Source organism: Sparus aurata, chromosome 23 (genome assembly GCF_900880675.1).
Source record: "Sparus aurata chromosome 23, fSpaAur1.1, whole genome shotgun sequence".
Taxonomy (NCBI): Eukaryota; Metazoa; Chordata; class Actinopteri; order Spariformes; family Sparidae; genus Sparus; species Sparus aurata.
Window position 1 is genome coordinate 16,393,010 of NC_044209.1, and position 13,425 is coordinate 16,406,434.

General features: G+C 44.1%; 1 protein-coding gene across 2 annotated transcripts in view; it reads left to right on the forward strand.

The window, feature by feature from the left end:
* The window catches only part of prkcab (protein kinase C, alpha, b), a 106,039-nt gene that overhangs the window by 20,962 nt on the left and 71,652 nt on the right, over positions 1 to 13,425 (forward strand). The gene's annotated exons all lie outside the window — the stretch shown is intronic.

The window sequence follows — 13,425 nt, forward strand, 5'->3', positions numbered from 1 at the left end:
CAACAAAAACAGGAGGACAGGAAGCCTCCAACAGCTCTGTCGACTGACTCACAATCAGCAAACACATTTTATTAAAATGTGCTTTATCTCCCCTCTCCACCCTCTTTGACATGTTTTTCTTCCCCTCCTTTCTCTTTCTCCTTCCCTGTGTTTACTAATAAACCGCCTTCTTATTAGATTTTATACCAATCTCAGACACCTAATAGAAAAGCACAGGTGTCTCCCATGTCTTTTCTATCTAACTGCGTAGACTAATGTAATGTAAAATGAATTTGTGAGTGCTGTTATCGGCGATTTACAACCTGGTCCTTAATGCATGCAAAGGGCTACGATGACTCACCTCAATTTAGGTATTGTGTTCCTTCAATTGACTTTAGTTGGACTTCCATCACGGGGGTAGAACTGTGACTCATACTACTGCATATATTTACTACGATTCACCCAGCTCAACCTAAGCATCACTGGAAAAAAAAAATCACTTGTATTTCTTTTCTAATCTTGTGACATTTTGATACTCGTAAAACAGATTTGAATCAGACATCATGTTCCTCTGAAACATTCACCGGATCTGATGGGGCGGCCTCTGATCAGCAGAGGATCTTCAAAATGATTTTTAGTGAAAGCAGCTACCAGTTGTAATATTCATCTTGAAGTTCAGAATGAAGTGAATATCAAGCAAGGCTTCAATCTGACCTATACATTTCTTTAATTCCATTTCCATGTTTCTTTGCACAGACACACACATACAGAAGAGCGAGCTGTGAAGTTTTCCTTGACTTTTAGCTCTGCTCTTTGTGTGTTGGTGATTAAACAAGTTGCTGGAGCTTGTTAACAGAAACTTAATAATCCTGTAAAATATATATATTTTATCAACTTTATCAACTTCTGAGCATTGGGATCCAAAGTAGAGATGCACCGATCAGGATTTTAGGGGCCGATCACCGAAAGCAGTATCTGTCGATCCCGATATTGCCAATCACCGATCACAGCGTCAAATCCATAAATTCTTCTATATCATTGTCTTGTATAACTTTCATATATTTATGACAGGGCACCAAGGCCACTGGGTAAAATGTGTTGATTTACCTTTCAGACTGATACCATAACATCCTAATTTATAATAAGACATGGATTGTGTATTAAAACATTTTTTTATACCAAAATCAAGTTAAAGTTACATTAGAAAGTAGTTTTTGTTAAGTAGAGTTAGGGTGAGGTGGGTTTTGTGACACCTCACTGAATATTAGTGTTATTGAATATTTCTCCCAATAGAAATTCCCCAAAATTATGGCAAAGCACATTTTTTCCAAACAAAAAATTGTAGAATAACCAGCAGGAGACCACTGATGTGTGGAGTGATTTTGGTGATACTACACTCTTTTTTTGTTTTTTGTAGTTTCTCTTTTCGGTGTTGCACTTTGTAGACGGTCCCTGCGCCCTCGTCTCACAGCTGGCTGACCATACAGACCAGAGTTAATGTCCAGACGCTCGTTTTGATTAACATACGGTTGTAGCTCGTTGTCTTCCTCACTACGGTAGAAAAGAGCCGTCGTTTGTGTTTTAACAAGGTTTCACTTATGAGTTATTGATCCGGGAAGTTCGAATCTGTGAATATATTTCCAACTTTACCGGACTAAATCCTACCACATAAGTCAGTTACGTATCATGTCAAAACCGGCTGCGCTCGCTCGCTGTGCTGTAAGTTTCGTTCTTCTGTTTTGAGACGCTGCTGCTGTGTGAGAGGCTTTCACGTGAGATCATCGTGATGATGAGACTCCACCTGCGCGAACCGCGGACTCACTGAAGTTAATGTGAGTGACTACTGTGCACTCAGGTGGCTGTAATTAAAGGCAAGCCCGCTACGCTGACCGGGCCAGGGACACAGAGGCCACTGTGGCCGTATGATGAGTTTTTTTTCACGGGGCATCAAGGCCAAAGTGCGGGGCAACGGCGGCCATGAAATTCCCTCCCTGCATGCAGTTAATGCACTGTCTTTATACTTAAACGTCATCTGATCGGCCTGATGTGATCTATTTTGAGAACTCCGATCAAAACCTATAGGGGCTTTATCGGCCGATTGCGATCGGTTGCCGATCGATCGGTGCATCTCTAATCCAAAGTGGAGATGCATTTGCAGCCCAAGATTGAACAGTCTGGGTTATTTCACATGTGAGCATTCTTTTTCTCACTGGTCATTTTAGCATTTAATTTTGAAGGAAGGTAGCTCCAAAACTAAGGAGACAGAATAATGGCTTAATGCTGCTCACTGTACTCTGTCAGCAACTAGCTGTTGTTAGCAAGTAGCTCAGTTAGCCATGGAGCTACATAGCGCTATTAGTTGACTGCATCAAGACAATCACCTCTGGGGTTCTAGACGAGCCAGGGCTTGCTTGTTAGCATGCTAACTTCTGCAACACAGTATGCACATGTCTTTGACGTAACAACAGTTTATTTGAATTCTGTTGTTAATCAAACATTAGAGTACCTGAGAATGTGTCTTCATAGAGTATAGAGCGAAAAGACTACATCAATACTGAAACCCCTGAGAGCCCAAGAGCCACGTCCCCCGCAGCAGGCATAGATAACGTTAGCATACCTGTAGGCAGTGCTAAAGAGCTGAAACTTCCATGAATGATGAAACTTTATTGTGTCAATGACGCAATTTTCATCTAATTAGCTAGTAGTATAGTATATAGTTAGTTGTATATGTGTTGTCAGAGATAGCTGGGCTCTTTTCATGGCTTTGTTGACGTTAGCTGAGCATTTTTTGTAGCGTTAGCCAACATCTCTATAGCAACATGTTATTGAGTATGGTGAAACAGTATGAGAGATTTTTTTTTTTTTCAAGCATGAAACCACTGGTATTTGAATTGCACAGTATTTGCATGGAAATATTACCGCGTGCGAGAACTGTGGTAGGGATGCAGAAATGATGACAGACAGACCTTTTGACAGTTAACAGTATTTTTATATTGTCCAGTACTGTGAGTAAAATAAGCTCCAGAAACAAAGGTTTCCATTGGGTACTGGTACTGGTATTGGTACAAATGTCGAAGGTACCCAACAAACACCATATAAGACTGTTGCAAAGTAAAACCGCAGCAGTGGAAATTATGTGTGTCAGGGCTTACTGCAGCTGAGCAACGTATAGTTCCTCTGGGAATAAACGCAAGAAACGTGATTCAGGATTGTAGTAGAGGTAAAAATGGTCTCTGATTGTTGCTCTGATTTGGAGCGAATACGAGAAACAGTATGAGGCAAGACAAAGGTCAGGCGCAAACAACAAGCCGACATGTCTGAGGAGCCGACATGCCAACTGGTTTAGCTGCCACATTGTATCAGCATCTAACATTATAGCCCTTTAGCAGAGTTTAGTTGTTTGTATCTCAGAGAATTACATAGGTCTATCAACTTTTCACCATGTTTACTCACTGAATATGGAGCTGGCTTTATAATTTTTAATTAAAGCACCTTTTTCTATTATCTGTATTTTTCTCGACCACAGAAGTGTGTTTTGATCGAGGTTGGTCTTTTGTACGGAGCGATACTTTTTCATCTTTACTGCACCTGACAGAAAATCTGAAAGACGAGGGGCCGAGGAAGATGAAAAGGCGTGACCTGCGAGAGAATTTGTGTGACAGAAAAAAGAGAAGAAGTGTCTTGTTTGCGTTACAAAATGTCCCGAGACAAATTTAGCCTTGACTTCAATGGTCCCAAACAAATTAGTCAAGGACGTGCAGTGCCGCGGGAGTGGAAGATGCTCTGATGTTGATGTGTGTTATCAGGCTGCCCCCCAGGCACCAGACTTGGCTGTGACCTTTTGCCTGACCGCCTGCTCTCTCTGTGTGGGCTGCGGCACACGGAGTCCCCCGTAAGCAAAGCCGTCACCTGAGGCGTGTGACTGTGGTCGAGCTCTTTTACACATGGGTGTGTTTGCATGTGTGTTTCCCAACACCTCCCATAGATGGGTAGCCGGTCTATTGTACGATCTAATTTGGTCCTGTCTGTGTGCAGCAGTGTCAGCCTTCTGCAAGGACCACAGCTAGCCAGACTCATTACATTACTACCACTGTGACACCTGATACACAGACACGGGGGGCTCTGAGCCAGACCACTGCAGGTGATACATCACTGCCTGGACCAGATGCAGCTAGTGTACTTGACGGTGTGTCTGTCTTGTCCGACAGAAGTGTGTTTGTGTGTGTGTGTCTGTTCATCTGCTTGTTGGAATGAGCGTGAAATGATCTGTGCTGGTATATAAATTGAAGTGCATGAATGTGTATTCATGTGCAAGTATGTGTACACTTAAACCTGTGTGTTTATGTGTGTGTGTGCATCTGTGTTCAGAGTCATATTTAATTCATGAGGCAGTATCACTATTTCCCTTGTGTGACTCAGACATGTCTGGCAGCCCAAACACTCCCACCTGTAGTTCAGAATAATTGATCCAGTCCCCCTGTGGCCATTTCTTAATACAAACACTATTATGGCTGCAAAGCGTGTATTCATACAAGTGTTGTCTGCATGCATATGTTGTGTGTTTGTGCGTGTCGGTCTGCATATCACCCGATAATACATGACATGCATGATAATGCATGTTACATGCCTATTTTTCATAAATAATGTATTGTAATAATGTATAATGTATTCCAGGGGTGTATGTGTCCTTATGTATATTTTTCATTTAACATGTTACCATATTGATTAGCTAGAAGCCGTGAAGAAGTCGTGCTAAGGCTAATGGGAAAAGTCAAAGTTTGATTATTCATCCTCTGAGCATCCAACAGTTGTTGAGATACGTCAGTAAGAACCCAACATGTCAGCCTCATGGAGGTGCAAGAGGAAAACGGAGGGCATCAAAGTCTTGACTTGTCTGTACAAAGACTTGTTGAACCATCTGGTAGATGCTGAGATGTTTCTGATAAGTGGCAACTATGCAGGCCAGAGGCGCTAGAGGAAAAACCAGAGGATCAACGAAACAATATGATGTACTTAACTGGGAACCACAAATGTCAATCTCACCGTAGCACTTGAAGAATTGTCCGAGGATCTTGTCTATCATCCTCCAGCGTTGGAGATATTTCAGTCTCGACTGAAATGGAGGACAAACCATCCTCGTCGTTAGCGCTTTGACATGAGCATTGTATAAAATCAGATCCTTTTGATAAAAGAGATTTATTATCTTGGGCTGCTTGTTTGAACCACCCAGGAGATGCTGAAGCTTAAACAGGCCTTGTGGCTGTTTCCGGTGTCTCTCTGATGGCAAGGGAGTAAAAACAAACCGCAACATGCAGAAAACAAAACCAGCGTGCTCCCCGGGGACATCATCTTTACTGCCTGTGTCTGCACTAACAAGCTACCCAGACATGCATAATCAAACACAGATCTCAGAGGACAGGGAGCCAAGGTGATAACTACCATCTCCTGTCAACCTGCGGCGCCGTGTGGGAGGAGATATAGGAGGTGGGGTTTTTTAACACCATAAGCACTGTGATGTAATCTGACGAGGCCAAATTAAAGCTGACCTCCACTGAAGGCCCTCCCACCCTCTCTCAATCAGATGTCATGAGGTTCCCATAGTCTCCTCTGAGAACACAAAGGAGTCCAGGGAGTTTTGTGAGGTTTGCTTTGTGAAAGAATAAGCTGCATCCCGACTGTATATATACAGTTTCGCTCTTCTTTGCCGTTCTCATCGTCATATTTTCTCGTTCCGTCCGGTCATTTCTGCTCTGTTCTTTCCCCCATCCCCCTCTCTCTTCTTCTCCTCTCTGCTTCCTTGTTACTCAGTCCATCGGCGGTCTTTGTGGACGGCTTTATTGTTGCCTTCAAGGTCACATTTTCACTGGTAACTCTGTGTGCGTGTACCTACTGTACGTCTTTGTCCTCTATGTGCGTATAGCATGCATTATTGAATGCATGTGCTGAAATTGAGTTTCCAGGCCTTTGTTGCAGCTGCCGCTCTGTTCATTTCCTTTCTCCGCTGGTACACACTGCTCGCCGGGATACACTATATCACAGGTACTGCATCTCCCAAGGGTGGTGGGAAAAGGACAGGCTTATGTTGTGATGCTGAGGCAATGAGGAGCCATATTTCCCGTTGACTTATTTCTTACGCACATTTTGATGTATCGCCCTCTGAAAACTTGATGGGAATGGCAAAATAAAAAAAAATAGAAAATGTTTTGCTCACCTGAGGTAGTTTCTGCCTTCTTGATAAAGAGTCAATGCAGTTAGTGGGAGGTAGAATAACACCTTTTCCTAGTAAGTTCTTGCAAAGATAACAAAGATAAGCCCTCTTCTTGTGCAATGGTACAGAAACAGCTTTCTGCCTGGAGAATTAGCGCCACCAACTACTAATAATCACTTAACAGTAGATAGATGGAAACGAAGCATTTATTTGCATTTTCCTTTGTGGATTTTCTCAATATTTGGACAGAAAATGTGACACACTTGCATACAAACATGGCTGGTGTTGCCACAGTTTGCACCTGTGAACCAACGAGCCGCTGACAAGTGTTTTAAGGTAATTAAGAGATTCAATTAACTGTCTAAAAAACAGCTGTCCACAGAAGATTCTGTAAAAATGACTGACTAGCGAACCAAGCCCGACAGGTCCCGGCGGCCTGGGCCTTTGATACCTGCTTGCAGGTCTAATTAACTCACTTTTACCGACTTACCACATCCGAGACGTTTATTTCCAACAAAATATCAGCAACTTTCTTTTCGCTGCCTCATTTGAATGAACCTCCCACCGGTGATCTGTGGGCTCTGCTTGGGCACCAAAATAATGAGCAGACAAGCAAAGTGAGTCAGTCATGGCCAGAAAAAATATCAAAAGGGCGGCTGTAATGGATTTCAAAATGGAGAGATCAACTGGATGTCGATATAACGATGTTTATTGAGTTGAATAACAGCAAAGAACGATCAGTGTGGTGCATCTTCATTAGGAAAAGGCCCGTTATGACGGGAGACAGGCAGTCCCACGGAGTTTAGACACGGGTGGTGGAAACTTGAATCATCCTGAGGGACAAGGTGGTGATGGGGAGGTGGTGGGTTTCAAAGACAGAGGGATGTTTAACGGATGGCGTCCGATGACTGATTGGCGGGTGAAAAGATCATCGACCAGACGCGGTGATGAGAGAGATACCTTCCCTACTGACAATGAGGTCTCATAAAATGTTCTGTGGTGGTATTTGTGTCGTTATATCGGTCTATACAGCGATATGCTCTGGAAACTCAACTGAGTAAGTGTTTATAGACGGTATATAATAGACTAGAATGGCAGTGGAATATAGAATATCATCCAATATATTGCCATGGCTTCTCTGGCTGTCCAAACTGTCACTGAGTCCCTCCAACTGTGGCCCTCGATCTCCACTAGTCGATAGAGAGTGAGAGAGAGAGAGAGAGACAGCTGGTGGCTATGGGTTACGTGACCCGGGGCTCTGGGAATCTCAGATCTGCCACTCAGCGCAGTGGCAGGAGTTCAGAGGTCGCACCCTGTTAAAGCCCTCTGGAAGAGACATAAAACATGCATGAAGTAATAAAGTTGATGCTCCTCTGCTGATACTGGCATTGATTATGCGGAAAGATGCATTTTCATACACACAAGTAGCTCAGAGTGCGGACATAGGAGAGCGTTGTTCCTTTTTATGTGCAGATGAAATGCCTCGTTGTGAGAGAGGAAAGCTAGTGGAAGTGGTCAGGACGGTAAACAACGGACGCGTGTAGTTTCTCTTTGAGCTCTATCAAAATTTGATGAGAACTTGACACACCTAGAAGTACAGCTCTCTCTGCTGTACGGAGGTAACGGTCCCTCTATTTGGCCCATTGTTCGCTTCCCCCCGTGGTTCCTCTTTCAGCTCGTTTCAGCTCGTTCCACCTCTCTCAGTCAGCGCTCGCACAGCGCCGGGAAAAGCTTTTCACTCATCATTCACTGTTCTCTCACATGCTCCTGAGATATGTCTTTGTGCTCGCACACAGACGCTCTGCCGCCCATTTATTTATAGCATCCATTGGCCAGGTGAAGAGGTGTAGAGGAAATGTCTTCCCTCACTTCTCCACCACAGTGGGGTTCAGGACACACTGTTCCAGCCTTGGCCAGAATCGAGACTAAAAATAACCGAGAGAGGAAAACACACCTCCCTCACCCTCAGCCTCAGCCTCACCCTCTCCTCTCCTCTCCTCTCCTCTCCTCCTCCTGTCATTTTTCTTGGCTGAAATGACAAACAATCTGCAGAAAGACCACGGAGCCATAACACGGGGCCAAACGGAGCGTTTTACAGGATCAGGAAGAAGCTTGTCTGTCTGTGTTTATATAAAGTGCGTGGCAAGAAGAGAGAGGTGATGAATTAGGAGAGTGAAGACGAATGAGTGCAAAGACCTGGAAATATGTTCGCATTTTTCCACTTCTGTTTTTCCTGTCTGGAAAATAAAGTTGGTTTTTTTTGAAGTAGTAGTTTTTGATAAGATGCCTGAAATAACGTCTGTGTTTTTTTGGTAGACATTAGATACATCAGTAAAAAAAAAAACAATGCGAGTTTTGTTGCGCGCTCCATTTGAAGTCAGAATTTGAGTTCCTAGTCAGCACTTTCACCTGGAACGCCCCCTGAAGTTGAACCTCACCAACCCCAACCTCAGAATCCAAGATGGCTGCTTTGCGACTCGACAGCTGTGAAAGCTGTAGTATATACTGTTTATTAGCACTTCTGTCTCGTCTGGTTGCGATGGTAATAATTGCGCACGACTATTATCCACGCCCCCATCCTTTGTTTGAGAAGCAGTGTTGATTGTCAGACAGGAAGAAACCCTGGCTAGATTGGTGGCCATTGGTTATTGGCTTCACACAGGGTCCCGACTCTGCTCCCCTGGGGTGAGACTCCTGTGACTCACCCACAACCCTCCATGTTCGTCCTTTGGTCTCAGCCATTACCATCTTCGTACTTGCGCATACTTCTGTGACACTCATGCTGTCCTTTAGTGGTTCGACGGGCCTATTACACATCTAAGACTGGCTTGAACCGAAAGATGATGGCTGCCAGATCGGCCAGCAAACATGCCTCTTCCCTGCATCACTGAATTTCCTATCTAACTTCACCTCAACAACACTTTGCTGCTAATGTGATGTAGATGTCAGAGCACGACAGCTGTCTGAACACATTTCACATTTCTGACTCTCTTCAAGGCATCTCTGCCGTCATAGGAACCCTAAACCCCCTGAGGATTGGTTCCCTCCCTCTCCGCCTATTCAGCCATCCTCTCGCGCACTTCCTTCTTTTCCTCCTGTGGATCACAGATCAAAGCGTTGCTCCTCTTTGTGTTCCGATGCACTCTGGGAGCCCGGATCAATTGGATGTGTCTGGAAGGTATTGAGTCGAGGCTCTGCAGGTGTCCTGCCCTCTCCCTTATCTCCACCGCAGGCTTTTCATCTGGGCAACAGCACAGGATAATTCTATTAACGCTGGCTTGGTAGATTACCAATTTCACCAGATTAGCTGGGGCTAAACCCACACTTTAAAGGATCAGGAGTGGAGAGCTGGGCATGTAGAGGTGTAGGAATGCCACCACAGTGTGCAGCAGTGTGCAAACATTGGCCTTACCTATATACACAGGCACAGCAAGTATGAATACAAACATTGGATATGATGCGCTTTCTGCCTTCCCCACAGTCACAAGACAGCGTTTGTGTTGTGTAAGCTGCTTTGTAATACCAAAGCTCCTTATCTCTACGCTTATGCAATTACGGGCTGGTGAAACAAAGAGACATAGTAATTAATCATAACATCCCTGACGATACAGTATGTCACTGTGTCCCCTCTGCTCCCGCAGCCTCACACAGCTCTCCCTGAGAGGACGAAAACCATCTGGAGACACTTCTTACTACTTCCCAGGCAGATTTCTGTGCCTGAGTCATACGGAGAAGATTTATTATAGTGGCATTAAAATAAGCAAGAAAACAAGTCTTAATTAAGGACTCCTCCAGCTCTTTTTCCCTTTGAGCACTAAAGAAACGTATGACGATTCGACCCTTGGTGAGAGGTGTAAATATAAGGTGTGCGAGGCGCCTTCCCAGCTTTCCTCCTGATTGGTTGCATATAACATCGCGTTTGCTCCCAGAGTGCCTCTGTGTTTCAGCAACCGCAGCATACATACGCAGCTCCTGCTTCCTTAAGACAGCTTTCAGATTATTGTGTGTGTGTGTGTGTGTGTGTGTGTGTGTGTGTGTGTGTGTGTGTGTGTGTGTGTGTGTGTGTGTGTGCGCGTGTGTGTGTGTGTGTGTGTGTGCGTGCACGAAAGTCGACGCTAGGGATTATAGTCAGGAAAAACATCTCTCTGTCTTGTTTAAGTCTGGGTAAGCCTGCCTCACACACACACACAGTCCAAAACTAGATCCATCTCTTCCACTATACGCAGCTTAACGGTCCTTCTTCACCTCTGAACTGAGATCAGTGGCGAGTCAATGTGCTCAGCTCCAGGCTGCACCACCAGCACGCACTCAAGCTGGCCCGAGATCAGCACCGAACAGCGGCGGGCGATGGACGAGTGGGTGCGTGTGGCTGAAGGTGTGAGCACGGAGGGTTGAGGACGGACGTCACTACGCCTGTGATTCACTTTTTTTTTTTTTTTTTTTAAACAGGCACATGCTGGGAGGAAAGAGAGAACGCTGATGGTTTGCATGGAGTTAATCCTGATGAGTGGAACTATAAAAATACACAAAGCAGATTTGGTGTGTTTCGTGCTCTTCCTCTACATGCTAGCAAATGTTTGCTTAATTTCACCGACAGCGCAGTGGGCAAGATGTGGGCTGGGAGGATTCAAAATTTGACTGCAGGGCGAGTTGGGAGGTGGATTTGAAGTGGGTATGAAAGCTCCAAGGTCAACACCGAACAGTTGCTAATGTACTTAGCAGTGACAGAAAGAAAATCTTGTTGGGTTTTTTTGGTTTGTTTTTTTAGAGTCTCTCAGGAAGTACAGAATGATCTCATCTCTGGTTGCTCCCTCTGTTATTGTCCTCATCTTTTTGATATTTATTAAAAGATCATTAATAAGGCTACTCTTAGGAGTACACAAATACGTTCTGCTCAGAGTACTAAGAGAAATGTCACGTAGGCTAATGGCGCTGGCCAGGGTTGAAGGTTCAGTAACGTGAATTCCTTATGAAAATCTGAATCCTTTCAAGTCCCCTTTTGAATCCACCGATATTTGAAATAAACTAGTGTTCAGAGTTTCAATTTAAAGTCTCTTTTTGTTCGCTGGTGAGTCATAAACAGAGCTTTGACATATTAATGTAAGTGGCATCTAATGGTGTAGCTTCAGATTGTTTCCAGCCCACCTCACCTTCTTCTAAAGTAGCTGTTCAGAACCAGATGCGGACCAAGTTAACAAAAACACAATGATTCTTAATTTTAGGCTGTTATAAATTAAAGATATACAGTATATGTGAATATCATGTTTAATTTCTTCACATGGATCCTTTTGATTCCTACACAATGGACCTTCAATGTTTAATACTGTCTGCCACATTGAAATACAGCTGCAGCCTCTCGATTATTACAAATGAATTCAAATACTAATAGTCCTGATTTAGACTATGTTGATGTGCTATGAACTAAATGCTACACACTCAAACGACAGTGCTAGCATCCTGATGTTTAGTAGGTCATGTTTACCATGTTCACCACCTTAGTTTAGCTTGCTTTAATGTTAACGTTGCTATTTAGCACATAACTTAAAGCGCAGATGTGGAGAACGGGAACGTCATTATGTGATAGCCACCTTATTCCCAGCTAATGTGATACGTGGCGCCAATTGTGGCTGCGATGCTGCGAACGATAATCCTCGTTCTCAGAGTGATTGGTACGGCATATCATCCTTTTATTAAGCTGTAGGTTAGCCACTTGATTGAGTGAACACTACTACCACTATTATTATTGCTTACTTGTGTTACTTACTTATGTATGTGCACTGAGAGTGTCACCCGTAATTGTTTCCCCAGTGACTTCCTCTTGTGGATAAACCGGAGTATTGGGCAACACTTTGCTATGAAGCGAGAGGGAAGGTCAGGTGATCAACAAAATGATAGAATGATGACTGAACTGTAAACCATATTTTTTTGCAATCCATCCAGTGGTTGGTGAGAAATTTGGCTAAAGCTTTGATTTTAACCTCCTTAAACACCAAAGTCAGAAGGATTTACTCATCCATTGAATGATTGTACAAGTGTCCTGTCAAACCATCTTAAGCTGTCAGGATACTTAAGTCTGGACCACAGTGGTGGACCAACAGACTGAACATTACCATCCATGGACCGAAGCCGCTAACATTCTCCACCCACTGGGCCCTCGAAATTCTCATCATCTGCATTTACACCTGTGCCTGGCCCACCCCTGTGCAATATGAAAATGACAAATGGCTCAGGTGATGACTTGAGAACATGGATAAATCACTTTGGGCTACTATTTTGCTGAGCTTTTTTACCCCCCTCCCTCTCTCCCTACCTCATTTCTACTTCATTACTGAGAGAGATGGATTCGTACTGTACACCGCCACTGGCTCAGCACCACAGCGGCGGCAAAGCAATATCCATCTCTGACATACATACACAGACTATAGCAGGGCTGGATTAGGATTATGATGATGGAGAAAATCATTATGCTTAAAATACTGATGATGATACGATCTATCTGAAATGGATGTAATTAACCGAGTACCATGATACAATAGAGCCTTTTGCGTGGACAGTTGAACCTCCTGCTGTTTCTTGGACTCAGGGAGGCTCAGTTCTGTTGTTTAACCGATGGCCGTCAGATTGTCTGGCAAGTGCAATTTAGCTGGCAGATTTAGAGACAAATACCCCACAAATATGCCGTTGGTGGAGCACAAAAGTGCGCCTGAACAAACAGGCAGCTTGACAACAAGCGAAGCAGACAGATTGTGCGAGAATCAGAAAGAAGAAAGCATTTTAAATAATGGCATGGAAAAAATACAGTGAGAGTCAGAGTGGGAGTCAGCTTGTGATCTAGCTGTCACAGATGTCCATGCTTTTTTTTTTTTCTTTTTTTTTTGCCTCTCCCTCCAGATCCACGGTGGCGTCCAAATGTAAATGCCAGTGTGGCTGACGTGAGAGCAGCGTCAGGTGTCATGTCGGCCGTGTCAGCGCTGAGTGACACTTTTGGTCGGGGGCAGATCACTGGGAGACAATGATGTAATCAAACCCAGCAGACTGTACAGAGCCGGCGGCTGCGGAGCACACGAGATCATGAAGTGACATTTTCTGTGTGGGTGTGAGTGTGGGAGTGCATGCGAGTCTGTTTGTCGGTCTGCATTTGTTTGTGCGTCCACACAAGGGAGGCTTGTCAGAATCTCTTTGAGGTTGATTGATGATAATTTACGCGCACATTCTCCCGTTTTCTGCATTCCCCCCTC